General features: G+C 47.6%; 1 protein-coding gene across 12 annotated transcripts in view; it reads right to left on the reverse strand.

Moving 5' to 3' along the window:
* SEMA6D (semaphorin 6D) overlaps window positions 1-24655 on the reverse strand; it is a 138634-nt gene that overhangs the window by 21842 nt on the left and 92137 nt on the right. For 8 of the 12 annotated variants that reach the window (XM_040600634.1, XM_040600630.1, XM_040600632.1 and 5 more), the window contains exon 1: window positions 9461-9575. The exons of 1 other annotated variant lie outside the window; for it this stretch is intronic. The gene's annotated coding sequence lies outside the window, so the exon portion shown is untranslated. Of the gene's footprint in view, window positions 1-8982; window positions 9069-9138; window positions 9268-9324; window positions 9348-9460; window positions 9576-24655 lie in introns of those variants that run through there. 3 more of the 12 variants (XM_040600626.1, XM_040600624.1, XM_040600625.1) reach the window with 3 other exon arrangements.

The raw sequence follows: 24655 nt of genomic DNA on the forward strand, positions 1-24655 counted from the left end.
AATGTTAACTACCTTCCCTTACCAGGGTGATACAAAAGTCCTCCAGCTGAAACCAACCTTTCATTTCAGCTCACATCTATGGCTGAATCGGTTCCGTTTCACAAAGCTCCCGCAGGACATGCTCCCCTTGAAAGCTTGCCAGGGTCGAGCTATCGGTGATAAAGGGCAAGGTTCTGTAACTGACGCCGGGCTCTGGATTCCCCGTTGTAGCAGGTCTGCGTTTTATGCATCCAAACTGCTCATGCCCAGCTGAGACCCCCCTAGGAAATACTAAATTTGTCCGTGAAAGTGCCCAAGGACCAGTGCAGAGAATGTCGATGCAATGACGTTCAGGGCTGTTCTACGCTCTCAGTGCTGACCCTCCGTGAATTCCTGGCCATGGGCAACACCGGCAGCAGGAGCCCCCATCCCTGCCCCAACCCCCAGCCCAGGACTGCAATGCCACCGTGCCGGGGAGAGCAGCCCCGGGTGGCAGGGCGAGCTCAGCTCCCGCGTGCCTCCAGCTCACAGCCAGGGCAGGGCTGCCCCGCGCTTCCATCGTGTTTTTCAGTCGGAAACACTTTTATCCTGGAAACTAGAGAGAAGTCTCAACCCACGATGATGAAGATCTAATTACTTACAGTAGAGACTTGGATGCAACCAAACCACCCCCCGTGGCCCCAAACAAAAGCCCCAACCTCTGGCCAAAGCGTTCCCTTCCCCTCCCTCCAGGAGGGCTGGCTGCCGCGCTGGGTGAGCAGCCCAGGCGCAGAAGTGTCCCTCCTGCACGCCCAGAGCACGCCATTCCATAGCAAAACTGCCACGTTTCGGCATGATTAGGCATCATCTTGATAAGGCAGCTCTGGGACAGGTACAAACCAGTATTCGCAGGTGAGGCCATAATGAAGGTCTCGGGTAGAACTTGCACAAGTCCAGCTGACGCCACCGCCAGCTGCTGGCGGCACCCCTGGGTCTCTGTTTGCAAGCCCTGCCACCTCCCAGCAGCGCAGAGAGCAGCCTTCACCTCCAGCTGCGCTCCAGCCCCGATCCCCGAGATAAGCACTGCCCATTTTAGACCTGGCTGGAGCCCAGGAGGTCAGGGCTTGCCTACACGATGAAGCGAACGGGCTGTTTTGAAATGGAAGGGAGGTCTGGGGGAAAGAACACGCCCCAGCAAGCAGGCCAGCTGAAGGAAAAAACAGGGATTTGCACTGCGGAGAAGGCAGGCACATCCACTGCTCAACAGGCTGTGCTCCAGACAATGTTGCTGTCAACCTCACTCCAGAAAGCATCACTTCTTCCCACCCACTGCTCTCCTCTGCTATAAACATCCCTCCAGCATCTCAGCACTGTGCCTTGCTCAAGCATGGGGCTTGCTGGCTTCGGTTGCTGCTGCTGGGGAAAAGGCTGCTGCATGCCACTGCTCTCACTTCAAAGAGAAAGTAAATGGCTGCTGGAAAACGCCAGGAGAGAGGCAGGAGACTGTCAACTGGCAAGAAACACATCACAGCATCTCAAGCACTGCGCCGGTGTTAGCAGTGTGCCATTCTCGGGGCTGGAACGGGCAGCCCGCCTCGCCTGCGGGAGTACTGCCCGTGGAGACGGGGGAACAACGGGGCTTTAGCTAGGCTTGGTTTTCCTGCACGGACAAATCTGGTAGCTGGCCGTCCAGTTAACCTGTTTGTATATGCAAAGCATGTGCTCTGCCACTTTCCTGGGCACAATCAATTACATGTACAAAACGCAGGCATGAAAACCTGGAGGAAGCCTGAGCTCAAAGTTAACATTTACTATTATCTTGTTAAGCATTAAAGATTAACTATGCCAGTGAAAGGATGTGTTATGAAATGTCTTTCCTAGGCTGGAAAGTAAATAGAGGGAGAGTTTCGTGCTTTTTCATCTCAAAACCTACTCAGAATTTGGAATAATTGTTTAAACTGCTGCTTTTATTTACCATAATAGCAAAATGTAGTCACTTGCCACGTGACTGCTTGTATTTTCATTTGAGATGTCGTGCAGAAACACATGGAAATCTGGTGAAGGCAAACCAATTTTAGAACATGTTCCGAGCAATTGTTTTGCAGCACTGCCCTACAGTATGAAGTCTCTTACATTTCTTAAATTGCCTAATCAAATGCAGACTCTGTTCCAGTCACGCTAAATTTTCACATAATGGCAGAAAAATACTTCTTTCTAGCCTAGCACTGAACAGTTGGATCACATTATTACATTTGTTGCTTTTGTAGTCTCCGAGTGTGTATCTGTAAATGTATGTATATACATATATCCACAAGGGAGAACAATGGTGCTCACGCTGCGAGACCCTGGGGACCATTGGAGGGGCAGAGGTACGTCTTGAGAGGTGTCTGTGCTGAGGGTCTACTGGGAATACCTGGCTTATCAAGAACACAGAGGGTGGCAAAAATTTTAAAATCAGACAAATTAACGCAGGATTTGATCCAGCTGATTCTTTACCCTGCAGTCTGCTGAAGTTACTAAACAGATACAAATGCAGTTAGGTAAGTTACACCCGTGTTACTGCCAGCTTGGGGTGGGAAGCAGGATTGGTACAGCGAGCAGCCATGGCTATCCTGCTCTAGGTCCTGAGCTTGGGCATGTCCCTGTACCGCATCCCATCCGCGTGGGGGATTCTCCGCATCACAGAACTACCTGCTCTCCTTGGGCCGAACACAACCTGCAGAGCCACGCTCGGCACTCATCTGGAACAGGGCTCGGCCAGAGCTGGGCACCACCCTCCCCTCTTTGACGTGGGCTACATCACCCCATGATCCCACTCCCCCTGTAAGGCAGGAAAGTATTGGCATCACAATGCTTTGGCATTCTGACTAGTGAGCCACAAAGAAGCCACAGATCAGACCTTTAAAAGTAAAAAAAAAATAATATTAAAATAATAAAATTTGAAATCAGTAACATATGGACTGCAAGTGCTTGAATCAAGGTCACAAGGAAATCTGTGGCAAATCAGGGAATGCGACTTAGGGCTTTAAAGCTTTACATGACAGCCTGTCCCGTTCTCTCCTCCATACCAGCCTCCCAAGATCCCCAATACAATTACAATGTTTCCCTAAATCCTTATGTTATCACCCGTAATATCGGGCCAGTGTAAGAGCACAACTAATCACATCGGACCCACACGCCATGTACCTCTGCAGTTCTATTTTCCCTCCACAACTGCCCCAAATACATCCAGGTTTGTGCTGGCCCAGTTTGCCACGTCAGACCACTGTGCAATCAGAGCGGTGCTTGTCCTGTCTTTGGCAGGGATGAAAACCTGACGCTTTAAGGGGAGGAAAAGCCATAATCCACTCTCACAGCAAAACCTGTATAGTGGCACACAAGACAAAAAAAAAATATCTAGCCGTACACTTGCAGGGAATCAGATTAATCCCCAAAGCATGTTTTGTCTGAGGTTACCATTAAGGAAAAAAAAGTACATAATGATAAAAATATCCCCACTGCATTTACTTTACGAAGAAAATATGATTTACCGAGCAAAACCAAATTACTGGCTTTTCAGTGTTAATCTTTGATAAACACGTGCTGGGTTAAAGAAACTGTCATGGAGAGCAGAAGTTTGCAAATTGAAAGGAACCATTCAACTCTGCAAGATGATTTTTTTCTTCCCCCCCTTATGACTCCTTTCACAAGACACCTGGGGACATTGTTCGCACACCACTGACAGCTTTCACACCGCTGCTTCTGCTCCCTTATCCTCACCCTCCTGGTCCGCACTTGTCTCCAGGTGGCAACACACACAAAAGAGCTGTATTTGCCGGGGGTGCCAGTGCAGGCTCTCGGACAACTGCTGGAAAGCCAGAGGGCCCCCTCCCGCCCCGCAGCATGGCCGGGTCAAGTCACGTTCGCAGGGTGCTGAGCCCCTTGACCCAGCCAGGCAGCACCCCGATGTGTAACACGGGGTGCTGCATCGCTGGGGGACCACGCAGGCTGCTGACCGCGCTCTTGGTTTAACGGCCATCACACAGGCGGAGTGGCAGCTCCCTCGCGAACAGTAGGCTACAGCCAAACCCCATCTAAAACGTTAATTCTGTAGCCTTAACTACGCGCTAAGGCTCCTGTCAGTTAAATACACTTTTTTTCTTCTCTGGAGTCTTCCAAACCCGGATGGTTACACGGCCCAGTAGGGCACGCCAAGTGTTCACACAGCACGGGAAGGAGGTACCATGTGGGACAGAGAAACAAGGGCTTGAAATACAAGCGTGAGAATTTTCTGTTGACCCCAAAGTGCATCTCTCGTGATAGGCATGCACGGAAATAGCAGCGACACGTTCCATCAGTGGCGTCCCTGCCGCAGCCCCGGCACCCACAGCCACACCAGGGAACACGGCGGCAGCACTCCAGGGGAACAAATGCCTTTTGTTTCACACCACAACAAAGCTCCGCGGAAGGTCCTGCCCAGCAGAGGTGCGAGCCCACACCTGGGTGATGCTGGGGAACGCAGGGGCCCAGCTGTCACGGCCATTTGTGACTCACATTAAGAAAAGCCCGTTGTCGCAGGAACAGCCGAGCCCAGCAGCCAGCTGCTCGCCTCTCATCCCCTGCGAGGTTCCCTCCCGCCCCGGGTGGGCAGCCAGGCTGTGATGCTGGTCCCTGCTGCTCGCCCATCCCCTCCGGTGAGCACCTCTGTGCCCCTTCCCTGCTGTTCCCTTGCGCAGGAACAGCCTCCCAGCACCCACCTGCCGATTACCGCCCCGCTCTCATCCTGAGCCCTCTTCAAAGCGCTCTCTTGCCCCTGCTGCCTACAAGCATTGTGGCCCCTTCCCGACACATGCAGCTCGGCTCTGTTTAGGCAGCCTGCACGCCAGCATGCTGCTGCAGGCCAACGCAGCCCCTGCTCCTGGGGGCCGCTGCCTGGCTGTACCCATCTGCCAGCTCTGCTCCAACCATCCACCACCAGGAACAGCATCATCCTTCTCACTCTGCCTTTATCCCGCGCCCATCGAATTAGAAACCTGGGCTGCCATTTGGCTCCTGGATGCAACAGTTAAAAAAAGAAGTAACAGCAACAACAACCCCTTTTGCAAGAGTATCTGTGTGCAAATACGACCTCTGTAATGCTACCAAGGTCAGGCGGACCAAGGCCAATCTCCTGTGTGAGAATATAAATCAAAGCTGTCCAGGGACTGATTTCATTTGCAAGGTTTGTAACCATGCCGGACAGAACAAATGTCACTTGCTTGCTTGAGCTCCTTGCTCCTCCTCTTCCACCAGCACTTCTTTGCTCCTCCACCTCCATCCAGCCCCTCCCTGCCTGGGAGCACCTCCTGACCTCCCCTGCTCTTGAAAGCAAGAGTTCTCTTCTAGTGAGAAAGCTGCGGCTCACGCATGACAGCCAGCCACGCTAGGCCAATTTATTTAAAACACGCGAAAGTCTCAACAAGTAAAATTAGCACAGAGCCACAGGCAGATTCACCTGCCAGTTACCTGCCATTTGCAGCGCACATCAGAATTAAAACAATAAATCCTGCAAGGACTTCATTCCTTTTGCATTCATAGATCTGCAAAACAAACCAAGGAAAGCATCTGTAGCAAGTATTAGAGTCTGGGCACAGATCCTGTGAAATCACATGGTTTCCGTTGTGGAACTAAAAAGGCTTCTACAAGAATGTGTGAAATACACAGCCGAAATTCTCCATTCCTTTCTGTGCTCTCTGGCAGTTTGCGTGGCTAAGTTAAAGCAGCAAGTTCTGTTTCTGTAGCTGGCGGCTTTCAAAGCACACCCTGACCTGCAAGCGGAGCGAGCACAGGGTTCAGCTAGCAAGCTGCCTCCCCAGCAAGCTCGGAGTTAACGCAATCCCACTCCCAGCAACAGGTTGCTGCCTCCAAACTGGAGCCTTGAAGAGAGGAGCCCAGTGGCTGCCCCAGTCATCTTGCAGCCCTTCTGCAGGTGTGCCGCTGAGCTGCACCGGGGGCTGGCCGGGGGGCCAAGGCTAAAGAAACTTCACGTTCTGGATGTTAACTTTAGTTACCATAGCCAGACAATGCCGCCAGTGGTGTGGAAGAAAAAATTGCTGTAGCCAGCTGTGCTGTTCACAGTTGGATGGTTTCTGTGGAGCTCCAAATGGTTATGGAGCCAGTAGCCTGTTGTGGCCAAGGACAGAATGATGGATGGTCTACACACACTGTCCAAGCAGGGAGAATGGCAGAAGTTCACTTCAGGGTTGTTAAAATGCTAATCTGGGTTAGTTAACAAAAGCTGAATGGAACAGAAAAGTTAGGGAAATAAACACTACTCAAAGTTATGTATGTGCACTACAGATTTGATCTCTGTGGTTAACACAAACATTTGACTTTGGAAGTGGGACAATTCAACAGTCTTCCCATTTGAATAAACTGAATCAAGTTCTGATATTAGCTGTACTGTAATTACTGTCAAGCCATGAGGAAGGAAAGTGGGCTTCAGCAGACAACATGCAGAGCTCCGGAAAACAGCATCAGAAGGGCAGTAACACGATTTTCGCTGCACACCTCTTCCATGTGACATGGGAACAAACCAGAACCTACTTTCTTTTGAACTCGAGGCTGGCAGCTATTCACAGAACAAGTAACAACTTAATAAAATGGCTTAGATGGATTTTAACGGTAACGGCAGTAGCTTATCTGATGCATAAGAAAACAGATCATCTGTTCTAACAGCAGTTTTGACGAAAGCAACATCTGAACTGTTTTAATTACATACAGAGCTGCTAAGACTGAAAATAACTTGTACTACCCAATGCAAGTAATATGCCTTCCATCTTTTCTTAATTACTTGTGGAGTAAATTATCACTTCATCCAATGGAAAGACATCCAATATTTTTTTTTTCAAACTGGAATTATAGGTCTAAGACATGAGTATGTAATCAGCCACCACCTTCTCTGTTCAGTAAGCAAAGCAAACACATCTAGTATTCCTTGAAAAACATCAGACCACAACATAAGTCAGCTTAATGTAAGCTTACACGAGCACAGAAGCTATTGATGCAACTGTTTCCTTTGTCTTACAAAGAAAGACTAGAATTGAAACAGCCTGTCGTGCCACTTCTATGACACTTGATGAAAAATGACCATATTCACATAGGATCTCCACTTGACTTCAGATTTCAAATTTCTTTTTTTCCAGAAAGCAGCATAACAAAGGCATTTCAACATTTCTGTACAGGTTCTGTCCAGCTAAATGGGCTTCAACCAACTTCAAGGGACGCTGAATCCTGTGTTAAGTGCAGTAATTTTTTAAAAATAACTTAAACCCCATAAAAATCAAGAGCTGTAATCCTGTATGTGACCAACTGAAGTAAGACCAGAAGATACGTTATTACAAATGCCTAAAAGACGCTTTGAAGTGAGCTGCTATGACGTCCTTTTCTCTACCTTCACAGATCTCGTATGACAGGACCAATCAGATCAAAGACCAATTTAGTCAGAATTAATTGCATCTATAATTAAGCATTCTATCTAAATGAGCGCTCTTCGTAAGTCTACATCAAAGTTACGGTGGCTCCAAGGGCTAAAGCATCTGCTCTGATAGCCAGCTCAGACTGGCCGTTCAGGGGAGGTGGGGATGCTCAGATGGTCCAGCTCCGAGGGTGCGACAGGCAGGGGAAAAACCCACAGCCACACAGCTGGTTCGTCAAGCTTTGACAGGGCCATCACCGTATTCCTGGCACACACTCCTGCATCACACAAAGCACGTTTAGAAAATGATGTTATCTTTGTTGCATCTCGACCATAAAGGAGAACAGGTAGTGACAGACTGCGGGATACGAGGGAAGGAAGGTAGCTGTTCCCTAGAACTAAAGGTGTGGATGGAAGCAAAAAGCTAGTTAAATAAACCGTTTTAGAGCCTCTAGGTTATACTTTTTTGGCTGTCCTGAGCTACATAATTCAGAGCATTAATTAATTCTTACTGCAAACTTTTTCTTCCTGTTTTTAAAACAGCTGAGCTTTATATTAGTTACTACAAGAAGTGTTAAAGTTCATGATTATATAGAAAAGGAATCAGAGCACTCAACTGGCAATTTCTATTTATCTAAGCCAGAGTAAATGTTTATACAATATCTGCCAACATAACAAAATATGCCTGTCACTTACCACATTAAACATGATTACATACAGCTTAATTTACTGAATAGCAACTTAAGCAGACTTTGGAGGTGCACGGAATTTTACAGTATGAATAAAGCAGGAAAAACGCCTATTCTCTTTTGCCACAAAAGTGATTGCAAAGCTTTACAATGGGCTTCCTGTTGCACTGGGAAAAAGGAGAGAACCTCAGAAAATTCTGTGTGAAAGTATCTGTATGTGAGAGCAACTGACCAGCAGCAAAAGCCTCCAAGACAGAAGGAAGCTGTTCCTTCAAATAATACTTAAGTCTTTTCTTAAGAATGTTTATTGATTCATTAACGATATGGAACACAAAGGTATCCCGATAAGGATGCACGTTTTTCCCCAAAGGAAATAAAACCAGGGAAAACCCCCACCACCCATTTACAGAGCACAGAACGGCATTTTGGTGGAAGTTTGCTTTAATTCCGGCACATCATGTGTGAAGCGTGTGTGTGTGTGTGTGTGTGTGTGTGTGTGCACGGATGAGCCACAATACCATCTGCACAGCAAGTGCCACATATGTGAGCGTTACGAGCCATCACCGCCGCTGCTATGCTCAGAAGTAGATGCATTCTACGCCACGCACACACACAAATACAAGTGACTTTATGCACCTAGGGCTGAATTTTGCTGCCCTGACCCGCCCGGCCATGCAGGCAGCATCCCGGCCGCCAGTGGGGGACAACTCGCAGACCAGCAGAAACCCACTAAAAAACAGCTGTATCCACCGAACAAGTAGGATCTCCAGCGGACCGCCCGGATTTTCGGCAACCCCGGCCTGAGGCGCCGCACCGCCCTCTGCTACTCACAGGATACACGGGCACGGCGCTACACGGACCCCAGCACGGCCGCCCCCGCAGCCCCCGCGTAACACCCACCTAGACAGAGCTGCGTGACCTTCCCTTTTCATCCCGGGCTTATAAATAATAAAGAAGGCTTTAAACCCTTCCTAATTGCTCTCTGCAAGCCGCTGTATCGGTTTCTGCAGCACCCGAGCGCCCCCTCCCCCCCCACAAAGTTTCTCCGCTCCGCACCTGAGCGGCGCGATGCGCACGGCGGCGGCGGCGACCCCGGCCCTGCGCGAGGGCAATTCCGGCCGCCTCCGGGATTCGTTTCCATCCGTAACCGATGGGGAGCTCGGAACACGCTTCCCGCCGCCTCCCAGCGACCGGCTGCTGCGGGGAGCCCGTAAATCACTCCCCGCCGCTGCCTCAACTCACCCCGAGCGCCGCGGGGTGATCGCGCCGGGGACAAACCGAACGGCTCCGCTGCGGCTGCGGCGCCCCCCCCGCCCGGCCCGGCCAGCGCCGGCACCCGCCGCGGCCGCCCGCTCCGCTCGGCAGCGCCCCCGCGTACCTGCCGCTGCCGCCGCCGCCCGCCGGCGGGGCCGCCTCCTCCGCCCGCTGTCCCCCGCCGGGCGCCCCATCCCGGCGCTGCGCTCCGGACCGAGCCGCGCCAGCGCGGGGGCGGGGCCTCGCAGGACCCGCCCCCCGCCCCCTCCCGGCCTCTAATGTATCGACTCCCGCCCGCCCCGGGCCGCGCCCCGCCCCCCCCGCCGCGCCAACAGCGCCCCCGCCCCGCCGCGCCCGCTGCCAACTTTCCGGTGTGTCCGTCCGCCCCCGGCGCGGCCCCCGGCGCCCCCGGCAGCGCGGAGCCCCGCCACGGCGGGGGGGCCCCGCCCCGGCCGCTGACCCGCGCCTCCATCCCCCGCTCCCGGCCGCGGCTGCGTGCGCGGAGCCGCCGCAAACTTCGCCTGTAGTTCTGCCGCTGCCGACCCACCTCGGCCAACCCTGCCACTCCGCCTCCAGCCCCCCCCGCCCGCAGCCCCCTGCCCCCCCCGCCTCCAGCCCCCCGCCCGCAGCCCCCTGCCCCCCCGCCTCCAGCCCCCCGCCCGCAGCCCCCTGCCCCCCCCGCCTCCAGCCCCCGCACCCCCTACTCACAGCCCCCTCCACGTCCAGTCCCCGCCCCCCATCCAGCCCCCTGCGCCCCCCGCAGCCGCGGAAAGAACCGCGGAGCGAAGCCGCGGGCAGGGCACCCCGCTCCGCACCCGCGGTGCCGCCGCGCAGCGCCGGTCATTCCTACTTGGAAAGGAAAAAGTCCCAGCCAGCGATGCCATTGCGCGGGGTAACGAGCCTCAGTTTTGCGGAGGAGTGTTTCGGGGGGGTGTGGGGGTGGGTGTCCTTGAAGTGACATCTTTCTAAGTGCCTCTCCAAAATCCCCACAGATAGTCCAGAAACAAAGGGTTTAATCCCAGAAATGAAGTCCAGGAAATAGCTGTCACTAATTCATTTTTCTTCGCATGAAAGATAAATTAATTAAGGCTTACAGTGCCACGAAATATTTTGGATGCCCCTGCGAGGAAAAAAAAAAATAAATAGGCTTAGTTGCCAAACTGTATCATCTGTGCCTGTTTGACTGGAAATCAGAAAAAATCTGAGTAAAAAACATTTTTGCCCGGGAAACATCTGTGTGGCTCACATGTGGCTCCCAGGTCCCTGCCCTGAGCCGCACGCTGCCACCACCGGCTGCCACCATCGCGAGCCTTGGAAGGCTGGCACTTCGTACTCCCAATTTTTTGGGCTGATCCTGCAGGTTTTTCCGCATGCAGCAGTCACAGCGGGAGCGTTGCCTCTTGAGAACTGATTCATCCAAGGAAGGGCGCCAGGATTTGGCCCATAGTAAATCCTCTTTAGAGATGATGCCAACAAAATCTCTCGGCCATGGGAATAGGACGTTTTTGGCAACTCCGTCCCTTGGCTGTCTCTCTCTGATGTTTCCTAGTGGTGACAGGCTAAAGGCGAGATCATTACGGGCTTCCTCACAGCAAACACAGCACAGCTATGTTGCACCCCAGGAGCTGCCGCCTGGTTAAAGGTGCAAGGACGTTTGTTCTTTTCCCTTAAAACAGCCCTAATCTGAAAACCATCAAAATCTGCACAGTGCATAAAAATGCTGCGATAGAGCCTACCCGCTCGGTTAGGAATCAGATTGCAACCTGAGGACAAAAAAGCTTAGAGTGCCTCAATGAGGAGGATTTGGCTCACAGATTAGCTCCGTGGCCTTTTCGCTGGAAGTCAAACACCAAGCAGACCCACCGCCGTGTGGATTTATGGAGGGTCTGGGCACCCAGGTGCAAGATACCCACACCAGGATGTTACAGCTGGGGTTTGCTTCTTGGATTTTGAAATGCTTGCTCGTGGTGCCAGCCAGAAAAAACGCAGTCCTAGAAAAGCCACCCTCCTCTTCATTTGAGACATGGTTCTTGTGACGGGCCTGGCCATTCGCACCGCCGGGGCACGGAGGTACGGCACAGCCTGCGGCATCTGCTTGGGCCGTGGCTGCGCACTCCCCTCCGCTCTGAGAGGGGCAGCTGGTGGGAACAGACCTTTCTTCTCCACTATACATCCCAGCCGCAAGCTGACTCAAGGCTTCCATATATCAGGATGAGAGATTAATACAGCTTAAATCTCCTTCTGCTTCAATTAGGCAGATGACACTATGCTGAGAATCTGATCGCGTTCCTGCAGGGCAGAGGGTTTCAGTCTAGGACAGCATTTTAGAGGATTTTGGCATAGCCAAGACTAATATCTTGTGTCTGCGTTTAAATATGGTAGTTTATTATAGTTTCAAAATTTGCTGCATGGCTAGAAACCACTTTATGTAAGGATTTAAAGCATGTGCACTTACAATACGTGTGCAGTCAGGGAATTACACAGCCACAGGTTTTTAAACACAAATACATGCAGGCTCCTATTGATATGATAAACTATCAGTAACATGTGCTGCAAAGCTTCTTAAATCCTCATTGACACAACAGAGCACTATTGTGTCAATAGTGAGCAGATTAATGGGGTATTGTCAGGCTATTTCGGGCCTTAACTTTCATTTATCCTAAAACTTGTTCTTCATTGTAACTCTTAACCTTTGGATTCTGCCAACACAGTTCTTGTCACAAATATACTAATGGAATTAAAAGAAACCTGGCTTTTAAATGTTAATTACCTCTAGAATGATTGATTTGTAAAAGAAACACATCAGCAGAATCTGAAAGTACAGAGGCACGATAAAATGGAGCGAGTGTCAGCCCAGGAGGCAGAAACGCTGGAGGACCAGCTCTGGCTCCATGTGCCTGTCCCTCCCTCTGAGATGGTAATGAGAGCACTTACTCACCTATCGCACAGGTATAGTTTATGGATTATTCCTATTGTCTAAAGTACTTTTCACCCTCTAAGTGTTTTACAGACTTAGGCAACACTCGTTCATGAATTTGAAAATGTAAGCAAAATACTAAAAATTTACATACAGATAAAAGAACCACCATCTGTTAGAACAACAAATTGAGTTTTTGCTTCATTAAAATACAGATAATACTAAACTAATATGTGTTTAAACCAGACATTTCATTCTGCTTGAATGCCTCCATTGGGTTTATAACCAAGGCTGAATTGATTTCAGCAAGCAGAAGCGTTCATTACAATCACTGCTTCAGCCACACGGTGATTTGGTACGCGCAGTGCAGGGCAGTTTGCACGTTGGGAAACACTTTCCGAGCACGGCTGGCTGGGAAAGTGTGAGCAAACGGTGCATCCCTAGGAAACACCAAGCGCTGAGGGGAATGGTATGGATGGTTTCCCCCTGCCCGAGCCAGAGCTGAACCAGTGACTCAGCACAGTGCACGGCTTCTGAATGAAATATGAAACTTGTATTTTGAGGACATGTTCATTTAAGCTGTGTCATTTCCAATAAAAACAGCAAACGTCAGTTACAGAAGGATGGTCAAATCACAGTAATGCCAGGAGGCATTGATGTTATATCCTAAGAGTCATTATAATTTAGCTAAATATTTTCCTCTTCCGTTCTCTTTTTTTCCTGCAAAAAGGCACCACATTTTGCCAGTACATACAGACACCTGCCTATGGCATGACATTGTATAGAGGAATAGGTACATAATTTAATATGCGTCAGATATATAATTTCCGATGAAGTAGATATGCACAGGTTTTATATTCACTGGCCTTAAATCTGAGTTGCAAAGTGCGGATGTTATGACTTACCTTGACTGTAATTAAGTTTGATAATAAAAGAGAGTAGAATTTATTTATTATAACTGCATAAAATTTGTTCGACTATTTAAGGTGCTATTCAATGAATAATGCTCCCATAGCAGGGGTAAATATTAGCCTGCCTGATAATATTAGTGTCTATTAACAACCTAGAAAAGTTATTTTCATACAGCTCTGGTTTTATGTGCCTTCGCGCCTTCTCAATATCTGGGGAGCCATTGCACGGGGCAGGGCAGGCGTGTATAGTATGTGAATAAGTGTAGAACAATTTCCCTTTTCATCCCTATTGACCAGTGAAGAATTCTCTTCTTTGGATTTTTAAGAACGTAAATGTAGAAAGTGGGAAACTCAAGCTAAAATGCTTTACAGCTCATCACCGGAACAGGGTTAAAGCCGCATAAGCTGAAACTGATCGCTCATTGCGATCACGGTTAGCCTGGACAATGCAGAATTACATGTTTTCTAATGCTTACCTCTGTTAGATGGATGCCTGCTGTTCCTGGCTTTAGCATCCAGCCTCCATGAAACCCTTGCTGAAGTTATTGCCTATTTGTAGCCACTTACTCACCCCTGTACCCCATGGTTTAGATCCCAAGAAGATGGGTCTTCAATCTGCCTGGAGTGCACTTAGATCCTATCCCTGTTCCATCACCCTGAACCTTGTTGCCTGGGGACAGACAGGTGAAAATCCCAGTGTTTGGTTGGCAAAGCGATAGAACTGAGCCAACTGTTTTCTTTCTCCTGAAGTCCTGAGCTGGTAGCAGTATCAATGCAAGTCAGAAGTGTGACATTTCAGAACATTGTCGCTTGTGATTTACACCAATAGGCTAAAAATAGCAAATTGTTAATATAACAAGGCTGTGCTGTGTTGATACAGGCAAATAATTGGTTATAAGTACTGTATCAAGGGTGGTAGGTTTAAGAAAAGACATCCTAATTTGATCCTTGTAAAGAGTATCTGATTCAGGTAGCACCTAAGTGTAGCTCTTCATAAAACCTGAAGGAAAGAAAAGAATTCTCTCCTGTTTTCCAAATGACGTGCAACTCCCCCTTTTTCACCTAAAAAAGGTGAAAATCACCCTTGCCAGTTGTCAGAAAATTAATAAGAGGCACTTAAATGTGATTAGCATTTTGTAAAATGTAGGAAGACACAAAACAGTTTCAATGCTTTCTTTTAGCATCTTCTTGGGTACTGTGCTGAGAATCGTTTTGAAAGGATTTCTGACTGTCAAAACTTCAATTTATCATCATTGTTCTCTTTTTTTTATATCTTTCTAATCTGCCTCCTCATTTGGAGGGATGTGTAGAAATCTCAGGTTGTATGCCTGTCACTTGAAGGCGTAGTGATAATTTTCTGCTAACACTGATGGGCCGTGCATCCAAACTTGGCAACTTCATCCTGGCTCTGTATAGGATCAGCATGTGCATATGCTTCCACTCTCGTCATTTATCTTTCCAGCTGGTGTAAGGAATGGGTCCACACTGCTATGCCATACCCACCCACGATCACCTGACATCAGCTTACCTTGAGAAGCATACAGAACACTATATTGAATATTTAAGCGATAAATCTAATAGCTGCTCTCAGTTCTTACTTAGGCAAAAGTCCGACTGAAATTCAATACACTGGCTCTCCAATTCCTCCCATCTACCTCTGGGGAGGTAAAGGAGATGTGCCAGTAATTAATAAAAATAATTGGGAAAATAATACTTTTTTAAATGCCTTGGCAGTACACTGTGGGGGTCAGCCAGCGGGGATCACGTGGGATCCTGCACGGATGAACCTGAGGCCAGAAATTCCCCCTCTGCAGAGGCTGTGGGGCTGGCGGAGCCCCATGTCAGCCACGGGGAGGGGGGAAGAAATAGACATAGACACAATATTTGTGATGTGTTGTCCTGTGTATTTTCCTACTTGAAACATGCTTACAGTGAAATCTGGATGGCTGTACGTCAAAGTTAAGAAAAGGGATTCAAGCAATAAACTAACTGGGCACAGGCCTGTAAAACTGGTCTTTCCGGCCTGCAAGCTCCCAGTCAGGGCCGACGCTGAAACCCGGCGCTCAGGCCAGCGGTTCTGGCCATGGCGCTCTCCTGCAAAGGTCACGGCAATGGTAGGATGTGATTAACTCCTGGTCCTTGCAAAAGAATAATCTTGTAAAAAACCTGATCCCACAGAGGGACAGCTGCACAGGGCAGAGCTAGGAACAGGAGAGCCAAGCGGAAGGCATTGCCACGGAGCCCTCTGGCACGGAGTGGGGGGTGCTGCCAGCTCCCCTCAGCGCTCACTGAGAGCAGGATCAGGATCACTGAAAGCAAGAAAACGCCATTTTCTGTACAATGGGTTAGGTATATTACGTCACCTATCTTTTGATAGGGGATTAATTTCAGACATCTAAGGTATTATCAACAAAATATTGTACTTGGATTTAATGGCACACTTCCGAGGTGATCTTCCTCACAGCCCACAATTTTCATTTCCAAAATTTCTTTTGTCATACTGCTACTCAGTACAGCTCCACCGTCTGCAGGGTTTACCTACGCTTTTCCTCACTAGTAGTAAAATATGATGCCATTTCCAGGCATAGACAGAGGAAAAGAAGTATTGGTAACAAATCTATGTTCATGGCATATAATCGCAAGACGACAAGACACTTAATGTTATCTGTTTATGTTATATATAGCACCTACTGTTACACAAAATCGCTTTTCAGTCCCATTTTAGGGGATTACCTAATCCTGTAATTGATTCTGTGTGACGAGTCCCCCTTGTCCTATGGAGACCCAGTGACCTTCAGAACAGGGACAGGCCTGAAAACAGTCCATTATTTCACTGTTATTTATGTGTAAATTACAAGATAATGTGGGATGGGAACAGATGATAATTTTATCTTTTTATTTACTTCACTGGGCTCAGATTTTACATGTTTTTTGTCCCGGCCCAGAAGAAAAATGACTCCCTGTCAGTAAGAATGACCAAGGACAAGACTGGTGTTTTCTTTAAGGTAAATCAAGTAGTCCCTTAGAAACTCAGCTGATCATACAGGTTCCCAAACCGCTCAGAGCTACAGTAAAGCTACTATCTACTGTAACTGCCACATCTCAAATCTTGCAGTTAAGGGGTGAGGCAATTGCTCACTGGTTATAAATACCAACAGATTAGTTTATCTATAGATTGGTATCTTATTACTCATTCCAGAGTCCATAAAATTCAACACGAATCAGCTTGGCTTCGTGTATCAGCAATCCCATCCTGCACAAAGGTGAGTCCACAGGTACTGGCTGATGACATTTTATGGTTGTGGAGGTTTTAGTATCACAGAAAACAAGCAATGGGGCATGCGTGCATGTGTAGGCTTACACAGACACATCCACAGACACACGTAAGCCTTGCTCCTTTGCTGTCCCACCAAATATAACTCCCTGGATTAAAGCCTTAAATAAGACTCTAAGAATGTAATTTAGTACAGTCTGAATCTCCCTTGGGCAAGCCTGAGGTGGCTCCTTGGGCTGTCACAGCTAAGCAGCTGTCCAGCCTGACGCTAGCTCAGGAGCCAAAACCCTGCCTCATCTGGGGGACAGTAAAACACTTGTCAAGGATCAGACAGACATTGTTCATGGCTGATGGAGGGAGGGTGCTTAGAAAATAGTTAATGCCAGTAATCACTAAGAATAGAAAGGTAAACAAACTGCTTGTAAATTTGTGTTTGCTCGAACTCTGAAATAAAGCCTTACCACGTTTCCCCTGTGCATTCCTGACCAGCAAGGGGGTGGACTCTCATCCTGGGTTTGGGGAAAGATGATCAAACTATTTACTTACGCCTCTGTGACACACACAGAAAGTTCACAGCCCACACACCATCAGTTATGACAGGACTTGGCATGTTAACTTGAGTTTCTTTTTAGTGTATGCCCCTTGACGTCTCAGTATCTGACTTGAGCCTACGGTATTGTGTTCTTGAGGCATAGGTGGACACCTTTGATTATTTTTTCAACACTTACGGCCTTATCTAATATTGCAGTTTGTTTGAAAAAATGACTTCTAGATCTGGTGTACTCTCGTGTGCTAGCTGTGGGCTGAAAAATCTGCGGAGATTTCTATTCAATAACCATAACAGAGCCATCCATGAAAGGTTTGCTTTTCTCTGTTCTGTGCTTTGCATGTTAGTGCAGAAGAAAAATTTCCACTTACAGAAAGTGAGTGAGTACAAACAATTATTATTCTCTAGATACCACGTTATCAAACCGAAGCGGTGAAAGTGAGTGCAGGTGGCTTTGATCCTTTGGAGTTACTGCTACTCCTTCCCCCCCACGGACATTTGAAATGGGGCACCATGTCTGAGAGCCACCCTCATATTACTGATCCTGGGACATCTCTTACTACTTTTCTTTCATGGGTGTAAAATGACATATTTTTGCCTTTGAGGTGACGGTAGGTGAGAAGGAGCTAGGTGGCCCATGTCATCCCCACGTTGTTTCACTGATCACAGTCTGCCAGCTGCTTGTATGACTATGCATGTCAGCCCACTAATCTTGAGTGATGCAAAGCTCCACGGAGTCTGGGGAAATTCCATTGTCTGTGACAAGTCATGCAGGAAACAGTCATGCAAAGGAGCTGTCAGGGAGGGGGCTTGGTCTAGAAGAGGAGGGGTGTGTGGGGTCAAAAGTGTAGAAAGTGCTTTGGAGCCAAGGCAATATAAATTAGCAGTGGCACCTATTCTATCCCACAAAATCTTGTTGCAGCACATACTGGAAGAATTAACATAGGAAAAATATACAACAAAGAAGTAACCAGTGATCATCAAGTTACTACTAAATCCCCTGGATGGTGCTTGACTTGGAAAAACAGGTTCAGGTAGGAATGCCAATACTATTATCTGACGTGGCTCAAAAAAAAAAAAAAAGGCCGTGACATCTCCATTCTTGGCAAAGCACAGAGACTGCTGCAGGCACTCTGTTCCCTCTGCTGCTTGCAGTGATGCAGTCGTGGCTGCCGTGGCTGTTAGCTACAGATGTCCTCTTTTTTGTGTCTTTGTGGATAAGCGGAGGGTGCGAAAAGTGGTTCTTTATCTGAGAAGCAATGGAAGAAACAGCACTTGTGGCTCCAGTCAAAGTTTTCCAGCTCCTTTTATAGATTTGACTTTTTAAAATTAGTTGCATAATGAGGTGCCAGGATTTTAGCAGCCTGTTATTGCAAATAAATCATTTTATAATAAAGTCTCTACTGTCCAGTAGCCAAAGATAACTACAGGTTATTCTCAGCTTTCCTATCAAAAGCTGTTTCAGAGTTGGGTATTTTATCCGAGTACTTCAGATGCTGCCTGAAGAACTTCCTGTGTTAAGAAGAACCCTGTTTATTTTGTGCATATGTACTTGGTGTGCTGGCGTGGAATGCCTGGTTGGTGCCTTCTCTCCCTGCCGTCATTAGCCACATGTGTGCATCAGGCCAAGAGCTCAACACTAAACCAGAGAGGGACCGAAACGTCTCTGCATCCTCCTGTAGCCAGACCACACAGAAACACTCCCCATATGTGGTAGGGGGGACGCGGCTGCATGAAGCAGAGGCTCAGCTGGCACCCTGCCACCTGGCAAGTCCCCCGGCTCTGCCCCAGGCTTGGAGCGTGCTGCCAGGTGGGACAGCACTTTGTCCTGGCAGCGATGAGAAGAGAGTGGAGCTGGGGGAAGACACCAGAGCAGAGGGGGGAGAAAGCAGATGGTCCAATGCTCAGCCAGGTGACAGGTAATTTAAGAGCAGGTCAGAGCCGAGGTCAAGCTCGGACTCCTATCATGTCACATTGCCAGGACGCAAGCTCAGGTGAGCTTTGGACATGTCAGGAGAGGGATGTTAGGCCATACGACTTCGTACTACAAGACCCAAGCCAGTAGCTCTCTGAGAGGTGGATTGTGTATCACTCCTGCCCATCAGTAATGTCATGGCGCTGATGTCAGGCTGACAATTTAGATTCAAAAGCCTTCCTAGAAGGATCAGGATAGCACGTGTGCATGTGTTCCTGGGGTTGCTGGCCATCTGGGCTGCTCCTAAAGCCGTGTGGTTTTACACCCTGCCCACGTTTCAGGCATCCTGTATCCAGCATGTCACCAGGGAGATCTGCATGTGCTAACTTGCTCTCTGATCTACACCCCTTCATAGACTTTCAACACAGCCAAAGCCTATGTTCTCCCTAGGATCTTCAAAACCCTTTCAAAAAAGACCTGATGACAGAAAGCCTTGATTTCTGTTGGGACTGCATGAAGAATGCTCTTTTCTCTCAGTTGCCAAACAAACAACAAAAAAGTGAAATGTATTTTTCAAACTCTTCCTTACATATAAAATGTCCTGGCAGGTTTATCATATAATATCCATTGCAGCAGTGGAAAATATCAAAGGGTCATGGTTTGAAATGAAACAAAAAAGCACCCTTTGCTGTCTCAAAAGCAATACACTGTTCCCTCTTCCTCCTTTTCCTTTCTCACCTGCAAATTGCCATGCAGTTTGGTGAAGTAGGATTAAGTAGCCACAATAAACATACCCATGTGAGGCCAGCAAGTGCAAATGGAAGGAATCGCTTTACTTTTTAGCCCAAAACCTTCTGTTACTGTGGCAAATGAGATTTTTTTCTTGCAGCTGACTAACAGAAGCCGATTTAGGCCCTTTGCACTTGCTGCCAGCCAGTGTTCCCATTCCAAAAATAGCCTATTGAAGAAAGAAGTGTCAGTTGCTGTCTTCAACAGGCTGCTTTCTAAACCCATTGTTAGAAGGTACCTACTTCAAATGAAACCTGGCGCGTTACCATGTCGGTGGGCAAAGTGCCACCTAACAGATGGGCAGTGGGTAGGCAATGCCAGGGATTCAGCCTGTAGATCAACCTTGAGTAACAAGGTTGTATTCCCACCTGAGAACGTCAAAGCCTGTAGCTGTGCTCTACCATAACCTGTGTCCTTACACGCATTGCTGCCCAGCCACCTCTACGGAGTATTTAAAACATTTTTCTTTGGTGTTGAGCCCATCCTGCTCTGCTCGACAGGGCACCAGGTCTGAGTTTTGGCTGGGTGAGCCTGGCCTGCCACTCTCTGCAATGAAGGTGTGGGCAGCACTGCGTGAGTAGTGTGTGTCTTTCAGTGCCTTTCTCCCCACGGTGGCATTTCCCAGCAAACATGTGGGAAAACACTTCAGAATGCTGTAGTCATGGCAAAAGCTTCCAGAAACACCTCAGCAGCTGTGGGAACGGTGAGAAACCACAATGTAGGTATCTCTGACTTGGGCTGCGGGAGTCCAGCACAGGGTTAATCACAGTGCTCAGGTCCCCCCTACACTTAGTGTTAACATACGCCCAGGTATCAGGTGGTGAGAGCAATCCTGCTCTCATTTTGTACTAGTCTCACAAATCCCCGCACTCTCAAGTGCGTCACAAGAGCATCAGGCCTCGATGAACTGGGATTTGTATGCCACAGCCTCAGGAGACGAGTCTGACGGTGAAATCTCCACCTTTCAATGCGTCCTGTGCAAAAAAAAAAAGCCTCAGCCTTCGAGTGAAATGCCAGCCTGTGCGTGGAGACTTTATCTAGGTTCTTCTGTAGTACTTATTTGAATGAAATGTGTTACAGACAGTCTCAAATTAATGCATGTAAACTCTATCTGCATCTTTTCAAAATCCCCTCTTATATGTCCCATGAAGCTATTAGTTTAGCTATCACTAGGTATTAAAATTTAAAAGGGTCACTAAATGCATACTGCTAGAAGGAAACAACATTAGTTACACATTACCAGAACAAAACTAAATTAAGAAACAGCTCATTTCCTTTGTACCATCAATATTTTACTCAGCCATAGCCTGGATGCTTGTACTCAGAAAAAGGAATTAATCATTCATGTGCTAATGTACATCCATTATTTTTAAATCATCACTTAAGTAATCATTTTTGTGTGTGCTCAGATGTGTGATGCCTGCTTATGGAAGTGCAGGAAAAATCAATACAAATTAAATAAAATCTAAAAGGTGGGTATCTGTGAAACAGATGCAAAAGAGTCCTCCATGCAATAAAATCGTAATCAAATTTCTGTAAAACTCTGTTAGGGAGCCATAATTTGAAAAAGATACCAGTCTAATGCTAAACTTATTTATATGCCATGCTACCCTCTTTATTTTGGTGCAAGCATACACAATGCCATTCATCACAGATTCTGTCTTGAAACCTGCATAAAACTGAAACAACAAAAGCTTTATTGCCATTTAATTTGGTATTGCCACTTCCCAACAGTTTATTTACCGAGAATCGCAGCGCTCGTATCATAACACGGTCTGTGTCTGCACTCGGGGCAGGTTCCCCAAGCCCTTCCCAAGGGAGGTGCAGGAAGCCCCGTGGAAGCGCTTCCAGGCGCGGCGTGCGCAGGGCTCCCTGCTCGCACTGCGTGCTGCACGCCGGGCGTGAGCGACGAGGCACCGCGGCTCAGCACAGACAACGTTTTCCTCTCCTGCAAAGTGTCACACAGCCTTTAACATCTACCCGGTACTGATCACAATAATCAAAGTGTCCTTTCCCCACCTCCCTGCAATGGACTAACGGTATCTTCTGGGCTGGATTTGCTGCTGCCTTGGGCTTGTCATTTACACCCATGGAAAGTGCTTCCAAATGGAGAGCCCTGCTTTGCTCACACATAAGTTACAGCTACTTTACTCAGACATAAATGTCTATCTAAGGTGCCAAGTAGTGAAGAACAGAAGTTAGTGCTGGCTGCATATAAGAAGAGTTAAGATGGTCCTATTAGATTGGAGCCCACAGTCCCATGGAAATTAAATTACCTTTTGCTGAAAGTATGATTGCTTCTTTTGGGCTACCCGTATCAGTGAAAGAATATGGCAAAGCTGTTAGATCCCTGCAAGAACGGTGAATTTCACAGAAGAGCAGCGTAATACTCAATGCAGGATTTGGTGTAGAGTGCTGTATGTTTTTTTCTTCTATTGCTTCAGTAATTTTATGGTGATGTATTTTGATGACAATTTAAGGGAGCTCTGTGTTTATGAGGCAATAACAAAATCTCCTGCAAAATAAATTCCAAGTCCAAGTTGTCTATTAATATATATATAGTATGGCTTGTGAATTAATAGAGATGAGCCGGAATGATGCTCAGGAGAAAGCAAGAGTGAGCGTGTACCTTGATGGGAAGCCTTGGGTTCCTTTTTCATCTCAGACCTGACATTCTCAGCCTGTGACGTGGCGGCAGTGGTTAAGCAGGCAATACTTCCATTTTGCAGCAACGTCTGAGGGCTAGCAGTGCGTCCCACTCAGCTCTGCACCAAACCCAATGCTTTCCAATATTTTGTTTTGAATAAAGGACCTCTTTTCCTTTTTTCTTCCTCTCTTTCCCTTCTTCCTACATCAAAATCTTCTCCAGCTGAAATTTCTGTGAAAACCAGTGCATCTCTGTGAACTGTTTCTCCTTCACCACGACATCACACGTCCAGCCAGCTCACCTGCAAATGTCACTGACTCTGAGCAAAAAGAAGCACACAAGTATAACCAGCTTACTGAGAACGGGTAACAGAAGCACCATGAACTGACCGTGATCCAGATGTAGCATGAATGACTGTATTTTAGACTGCAAGGAACTGAGAATTTAACTTATCTTGGAGAGAAGTACCTGGTGAAGCTGGGTTTGGCCACAGCCTAGGGACTCCCCGAGGAGCACGCAGCAGCTCAGTACACGCCGTGTAGGCACCAAACCAAGCACACCGTTTACATCCCCTGGCAGTGCAGAGCAACCACTGATGAGTTGCCAGTCCAGCACACAGACATAAGTCCATAACCCTGGAGAACCGCATTGGATCTGTTTATTTAATTTCAGCCTAATTAAGTGACAATGCATGGTCATGAGCAGTATACAAGGCAAAAAAGCCCCCAGTTGCCAGATGAAGCATTTACCAGCTCCGAAACACGCTGCCAGTTAACTGTGCAGGGCAAGCACTTTTACAATTACACAAACAGTTAAATAGATACGGATTTTAAAGTTCTTCTCGCTTTTTATCAAATACAGCTGTTCTCAAGGCCTACAGCAAGAGAGAGGGAGGTGAATGGGAGGGCAATGAGCTTCTCAGTCCCCATGAGTACCACCTGGGTGGGTGGAGGGAGGACCCTCTTCTAAATGAGATGCATTTGTGTTGGTGACACAGGTTCTTTGCATGAGCCGTCTGCAGGGATCTACCTGACCACTTAAGATTAAAGTTGCTGTTGATAAGAATGCAAAGTTTGACCTATAATTAAAAAACCCAAACAACCCAGGTCATTTTTCTGGGTGCCCAAAGGACTAAGGGGGTCTTTCCCAGCTCAGAAGCTGCAGGTTGGCTGGGGAACACTTGAGAGGAGAGATTCAGCTTTCTGCGTGCCGACGGGCCTCCAGAGCTCCCCATGCAGAGGGTCCTTGCAGAGAAACCAGAGTGGGAGCTTGCACAGATGTAGAGAATTGCCCCAAACCTACATCTGTGCATCCACTGTCCCAAAACACGCACACATACACCTTTTTTGCCTTTGCTCAAATTCAGCAAAGTGTTAAGTGTCCTGAAATGCACTTCATATGATGTGAAGGATAAAAATGTCTCTGTCTTGCTTGTGCCAGTTTATTGCTAATGTGGGAAGGTGATTCATCAATGGATGAAATGAGATTTTCAAGTTGTTTTAAAATGATGAGGTAGTTTTCAGAGCTCACACAGTTTGTGACTAGATACACGATTTATGAATATATTTGTCAAATAATGTATTTGACAAGTTTTAAAAACATTTCTGGCTAATTGCTTTTATTACTCATCAATCCTGAAAGGGGAATAGCAAGAGAAGATTGTATTTTACAATTCGTGTTTTTCTAGTCTCCCTCTTGTCACAGCTCAGCGAGAGGGATGGCAATGTAAACACTGGATCCATGTCTTCCCAGGGTTTTTCTTTGGTTTCTTGTTGATTTTCTTTGTTCAAGCTAGACTCACCCTTGCAAGTGAAACTAGACAGGAGATTGGCCAGTCCCAAATTTCAATTTACAGTTTCGTAATTGACTGGTGCAATTATGATTGCTTTCAGCACCGTGTGACTTTTTCACAGCCCTTTGACTGATTTTTTGTTTTGATTTCACTCTAAACCATGCCTACGTTTCAATCTATTTCTTACTGGGTCCCATTCAGATGTATCATCTTCAGGATTACATTTTCCTATTAAAAGCTTGATTGCAAGATGGATTCAGGGCTCAGACACATGCTCACTTAACAAAGCAGATGCATCAATTTCCTCAAGCTGTTTGTTACCACCTGCTTGTCAGACGCCGCGTCCCACCGAGGAGTGGATGGAGAAGACTGTGTGAGCGTTCAGTAGCTGCTTCAATGCAAAGTCTTGTGGCTCAGTTAAATTCCCTGGACATGTTCCCTTCCATCTACAGATGGCTAAGCCTCGAGCATGCATTTAAGGCCCACTGACGTAGGCTAGAATTATTAATGATCTGAGCAGTTTTCCT

This window comes from Falco naumanni, chromosome 7 (genome assembly GCF_017639655.2).
Source record: "Falco naumanni isolate bFalNau1 chromosome 7, bFalNau1.pat, whole genome shotgun sequence".
NCBI lineage: Eukaryota > Metazoa > Chordata > Aves > Falconiformes > Falconidae > Falco > Falco naumanni.